This window comes from Mustela nigripes, chromosome 16 (assembly GCF_022355385.1).
Source record: "Mustela nigripes isolate SB6536 chromosome 16, MUSNIG.SB6536, whole genome shotgun sequence".
NCBI lineage: Eukaryota > Metazoa > Chordata > Mammalia > Carnivora > Mustelidae > Mustela > Mustela nigripes.
In genome coordinates this window covers 4,644,226-4,650,518 of record NC_081572.1, presented here as the reverse complement: position 1 = coordinate 4,650,518, position 6,293 = coordinate 4,644,226, and positions in this window count along the sequence as shown.

Sequence of the window (6,293 nt, the reverse complement as noted above, 5' to 3'; positions counted from 1 at the left end):
GTCGCAGGCACCCCCAAAAGTTAGTGAACCTTCATCTCACCTCGCCTTTAGAGTGGAAACCGAGTCAGATTCACTTAGCATTACATCACCGAGCGCAGCGCTTTGCACGAAGACAGGCTCAATAAACTTCGGAAAGTATAAATGTGCCAATTCACACCGCTCAAATATTCTAATTGGAACCTTGCGTGGTTCGCCCCCTTGCTCCCATTACTTTCGGTGAACCTCTTCTTTTGAGAACAATATTCTTAATTTTATTCCCCTTGCCAGCTGCCTCCTGTCCCGAAATTTCGCTGGCACCATCAGGGAGGCTGATTACAAGACAAGCAAAGACGCCTCCCGGCAGGCTGACGTGTAAACGAGAACCCTTTGAAGGAGCTAGAGGACCGACAGCCTGTCAAACACAACCTGCCGCTTTTTGGAGAGCGCAGCGGAACGTAATTAAAGTCATTACAGAAGTGAGAAAAATGAGATTTTTTTTTTTTCCCCAAACCCCCTGACTGCTTACTGACAGTTATTTAACAGTTCAGTAACCCGTCACCAGCCAGCCCCGGCTGAGGCATGGCCCTCGTTCTCATTAGGAGGGGACGGGGCCACCGACCAGCCCAAAGATCTGGGGCGGGGAGGGGAGGGTCCCCGCTAGGGTGTGCACGGGAGACCTCCAGGCGCGAGTGCTGCCTGACCGCTCCCTGAGCGCTGCTTCGGGGAACCCGGCTCAGCGGCCTGGGGTCCACCGGGAAAGCTCAGGGACGGTGAGGCCAGGCGTCTCATTCCACCTTGCACCTTCTTGAAAGCAAAGGCACCCCGGGGGACCTAGGGGTGCGTGCCGCTGTGCGCTCACGTACCCCAGGCCCGGGTAGAGCCGGGAATGTGGAAAACAAGGCGTGTGTGTCTTGGATTCAGCCCCAGGACGGCGGGGGAGGTGGGTGGGGGGTTCTGAAACTCTGGGTCACTTTCTCTCGAACCTACTGGAGGGCCGGCCCGGGGAGGGCGGGGGGATGAAGGTGGAGATGGGCGGCTCCTGGGTGCTGGGACCCGCGCGACTTCGTGTCCCCATGCAGGGTGCCCTGCTCAGGGACTGTCCCGGGGCTCCTGGCCCTGCCGCGGGAGGGCACTGGGAGCCGGCTCCGGGCCGCCCAGCTCGCCAGGCCGTACCTCGACGCGGCGGGCTGCGGGGCGCGGGGACCGAGCTCCCGACTTGAGCCGCGGAGGGGCGGCGCCCGGAGGGTCCTGCGAGCCCACGGCTGGCCGCGCGGACTTCGCAGGAGGCGGGGCAAGCGGGACTCCAACCCCAGCCCCCGGCAGCCAGTGGTGACAAGGGCGACGCCTGGTGTGGGCGGGACAGACCAGCTCGCGCTCCTTATTGGGCAAATGCCCCTGTCCATCACTGAGGAAAGGCGACTGGACATCCAGGACTTCCCCACCTCGGGAAGGCGGGCTCTGGGGAGATGGGCGGAAGCGCTACCCAATAGCAGTCGAACTCGTGGCCTGCACGAGAGACTGGCAGATGCTCTAACCACTGAGACGTCGCGGAGCTTACTGGCTATGCCAGTGATTGGTGGGCGGCGCTCGGGGCGTTCAGGCGCGGGGCGCTTCATAGTCTGGAAAACGGGCTTCCAACGGACCCGCGGCTGGGGGTGATGCTGCGGCGAGTGTTTCGTCTTGAGTGAGGCTCGAGGCTTTCACGGAGGCTCCTGAGTTTGACTTTTCCTGAAATTAGCCCAGATTTTCCGGGCCCCTTGCTAAAGCACCCCCCACCCCCCGTGCAGGAGCGGGGCCGGACGAAGACGGGCGCTGCGCCCGCAGGGGCCTCGTGCGTGTTCCTGGGTTAAAGCGAAGACCCAGTGGACGAGACTCCGTGGAAAACAGGGACGAGGAGAACGGAAGATTGCGGGGTGGGGGTGTGTGTTAGGAGCCCCTGGAAATTGGAATGGATGCTCAGCCTTCCTCGGAAGAGAAAGATGCGAGTGAAAAGTCCCCCGTCAGCTGGCGGGAGTCCGGACTCGGGCGAGGTACTGCCTCGAGCTGGTGCAGAGACGCGCTCTCTCGAGTCGCGGGCGGGCTGCGAACTGGCCCAAGCCCCGAGGGTGGGGGGGAGGGCGGTCTGCGAAGTGTCACGTGTTCATGCACCTTGGGCCCAGCCACCCATGTGGGGGGATCTGGTCTGAAAATACGCTTCCGCAAACAGGGAACTCCGAATGCACAGTTTGTTGGAATTCGCCAAAGGTGGGAAACTGCACGAACGGCCATCAGCAGGGGAGGGTTTGCAGAGGCTGCGGGTCGGCCGCCCCAAGGGAGCATTCTACGGACTCTAGCATTAAAGAGAAGGAGAGAGCCAGCGGTTCTTTCCGTGGAGTGAGCTCCGGAGACGGATACAGGCCGCTCCCTGGAGCAAAAAGGTGCTTCAAGGACAAAACCAACACTAATAAAAATGGTTGCACGTAAGGGATAGAGGTGGTGGGGGTGCATCTCGTGGGAGACTTAGGGGGGAAATAGAATAAAAATAAAGTGATGCTGGGACACCTGGGTGGCTCAGTCGATTAAGCGTCTGCCTTTCGGTTCAGGTCATGATCCCAGGGTCCTGGAATCAAGTCCCCACATGCTTCCTTGCCCCTCTCCCTCTGCCTGCTGCTCCCCTTGCTTGTGCTCTCTGTCAAATAAATAAAATCCTAAATAAAAATAAAGATATACCCATAATAATAGTAGAAAAAAAAAACAAACAAACAAAAATCAGTGACAGTAGAAATCCGCCCAATTGACCACTGTTCTGGGACCCGACATTAGATCCTGAAAGCACACGGATGCTAGGCTGGGTGGGCCTCAAGTTCTCTATAACAGGGCCACAATGTAGATGGGGCTAAGGGTTTCTGGCAGCCTGCCCCTCTCCAGGGCTCCTCCAGAAGATGAAGGCAGAAAGAAAATGACTTTGACCTACTTTCGGGTTTATATGACCTTGCCCTCCAAGGTTAGAAGTGGGGGTGGGTTGTGGATCCCAGACAGCGAGAATGAAGGGCCTAGGAGGTGACCGCGGACTTCTCCGCACCCAGGCATCCCTGTGGAATATGGCTCAGAAGGAGACAAGAGCTCCTTGCGTCCCTTCTCCAGCACTGCTTGGTTCCACGAAAATGAAGCCGTGGCCCTCAGAAGGCATGTGGCCCAGCTGGATCCAGCTGTCCTGACACATGAGGTCTTCCAGGCCCAAGAGCTGCCCGGAGGATAAACTTGGCCTCTGTTCATCTGAGTTCAGGGAGATCCTGTGGACAAATGTGTTTTCTCACAATCAGACTGGGAAGACCAGAACAAGCCCAAAGTGATCTGTTTTTAAAAACTATTTCAATTTACAGATGTTAAAAAATTGAGAACAAGGGGTGCCTGGCCGACTCAGTCAATAGAGGGTGTGACTCGATCTCAGGGATGTGAGTTTGAGCCCCACCATGGGCGTAGAGAGTGGTTAAAAAAATATTTATACTGAGAACAAGTACGAATCATCCAAAAAGGGGAAAAAAGAGCTATGTGCACCAGGAGTTCACAGCAAGTTTGTTCCAGGTTTTAGGTTTTAGGCTGCCCTTAGAGCTGCTTTGATGGCACGTTTTTTTCAACATGGCCATTTTTAGTACAGAAAGTGGGGAGACACCTAATTTTCCCGGATGCTGGCAGTTACAACAGACTTTTTTTTTTTTTTTAGACAGAGAGAGCACAAGCAGAGGGGGGTGGGCAGAGGGAGAAGCAGACTCCCCCGCTGAGCAGGGAGCCTGACTCTGGACTTGATCCCAGGGCCCCGAGATCGTGACCTGAGCCGAAGGCAGACACCCAACCAACAGAGCCACCCGGCGCCCCTACAACAGACATTTTGATGGAAGGCGGCCCTGAAAAGTTCCTAGCAAGTGGAGTCTGGTGAATAGAAACGAATTGTCAAAATGAACTATTGGGACTTCATCAAGATCAAAAGCTTTTGCACAGCAAAGGAAACAGTTAACAAAATCAAAAGACAACTGACAGAATGGGAGAAGATATTTGCAAACGACATATCAGATAAAGGACTAGTGTCCAAAATCTATAAAGAACTTAGCAAACTCAACACCCAAAGAACAAATAATCCAATCAAGAAATGGGCAGAAGACATGAACAGACATTTCTGCAAAGAAGACATCCAGATGGCCAACAGACACATGAAAAAGTGCTCCATATCACTCGGCATCAGGGAAATACAAATCAAAACCACAATGCGATATCACCTCACACCAGTCAGAATGGCTAAAATCAACAAGTCAGGAAATGACAGATGCTGGCGAGGATGCGGAGAAAGGGGAACCCTCCTACACTGTTGGTAGGAATGCAAGCTGGTGCAACCTCTCTGGAAAACAGCATGGAGGTTCCTCAAAATGTTGAAAATAGAACTGCCCTATGACCCAGCAATTGCACTACTGGGTATTTACCCTAAAGATACAAACATAGTGATCCAAAGGGGCACGTGCACCTGAATGTTTATAGCAGCAATGTCCACAATAGCCATACTATGGAAAGAACCTAGATGTCCATCAACAGATGAATGGATCAAGAAGATGTGGTATATATACACAATGGAATACTATGCAGCCATCAAAAGAAATGAAATCTTGCCATTTGCGACAACATGGATGGAACTAGAGCGTATCATGCTTAGTGAAATAAGTCAAGCAGAGAAAGACAACTCTCATATGATCTCCCTGATATGAGGAAGTGGTGATGCAACATGGGGGCTTAAGTGTGTAGGAGAAGAATCAATGAAACAAGATGGGATTGGGAGGGAGCCAAACCATAAGTGACTCTTAATCTCACAAAACAAACCGAGGGTTGCTGGGGGGAGGGGGGTTGGGAGAAGGGGGGTGGGATTATGGACATTGGGGAGGGCATGTGCTTTGGTGAGTGCTGTGAAGTGTGTAAACCTGGTGATTCACAGACCTGTACCCCTGGGGATAAAAATATATGTTTATAAAAAATTAAAAATTTAAAAAAAAAAAAAAGAAAGAAAGAAACGAATTGTCTGCAGACTTGGGTTTTTGCGCACTGCAGGTGTGTGATGTGTGGGGCGGGTGACAAGCCCCTGCTGTTTGTGTCACGTAGGAAGCAGCGGTGGGGGGCGCAGGGGAAGGGACTGAGAGTTGTGGGGCAGAGACTCTGGGCATCCCAAAGCCTCTTGAGCCCCAGACTGGCTTCTGTCAGCCCCTGTGGCTCTGGGCCCTGCATGGCTATGCCACGTCGGTGGCACCACATCGGTGGCGGCCCCACCATGGCCTGTCTTACGGGAGTCTCACCCGGTATGCACTCTCTCCCTCCGGCCCTGCTGCTTCCTTCCCTGTACTTTGGTTTTACGCGGCCCTAATGGTATCGAGGTCGTTTTCTTCCACCCAACGCTGTGAACGAGGGGAATCTCCTCTTGGTTTCAGCGTGCGGGTGGGGTGGTACCTTGGGGTGTGTTACGGCCTTGCCATTGACTCTGAGGACGCCAGGAAACATCTCAGCATGGGTTCTTCACGTTTCCGGAGCCGGATCAGTCCCGGTATCTGTCTGGTGGGACACATGGGTGGGAGGTGAAGTGGGTTCTGAGTGGACTCTTCTGACCACAGTGGACTCGAAGGGGCCCCAGTGGGGCAGTTGAGGGGACAGGTATGGTATAAGCATGGGTGGAAATGGCGGCAGAGCCATCCCCACAGTCCCAGTGAGTGGGCAATGCTTCCTTGAAGCATCAGAGGCTCAGTATGAAACCTGGGCAATGGGACCGCCACCCAGGAAGTGTGCGGGGTGCTGTGTGCAGCATGCTTCAGAGGCTCCCAAGTCCCCACCAGGTGACTGATCTGGTGTCTGCGCAGCCACCCCCTCCCCCATCCCTTCCTCACAGAGTCCTGATGGGGTCCTCTTCTCCACTCCTATGAACGGCCCCGTGTTCATGGGAACCCAGCCCCAGACCCAGGTACCTCAGCCAACCTTGGTCAGCCCATCTCCTCACTGGAGATTGGTTGAGGCGTGAACACATGACATATTCTGGCCAATCGGGACCTTACAGGAGGTCGGGGCCTGGGCAGCGGGACAGGCGCAAGGGTTCCCTCACTCCTATGGACCTTTTCCTGCATCTGGATGCGACATGTGAGCTCCTGCGGCAGTCTTGCAAGGATGAGGAAGGCTAGTGGGCCCCAGGAGCCCGAAGCACAAGGAATTTGGAACCACGGAAACGGCCGCATAGGCCCATTCTGCCTTTGGGCTCCTCTGTGCCCCCACACCCCTCTGGTTTGCTGCCGTACGGTCTTAGTGGATCCAAG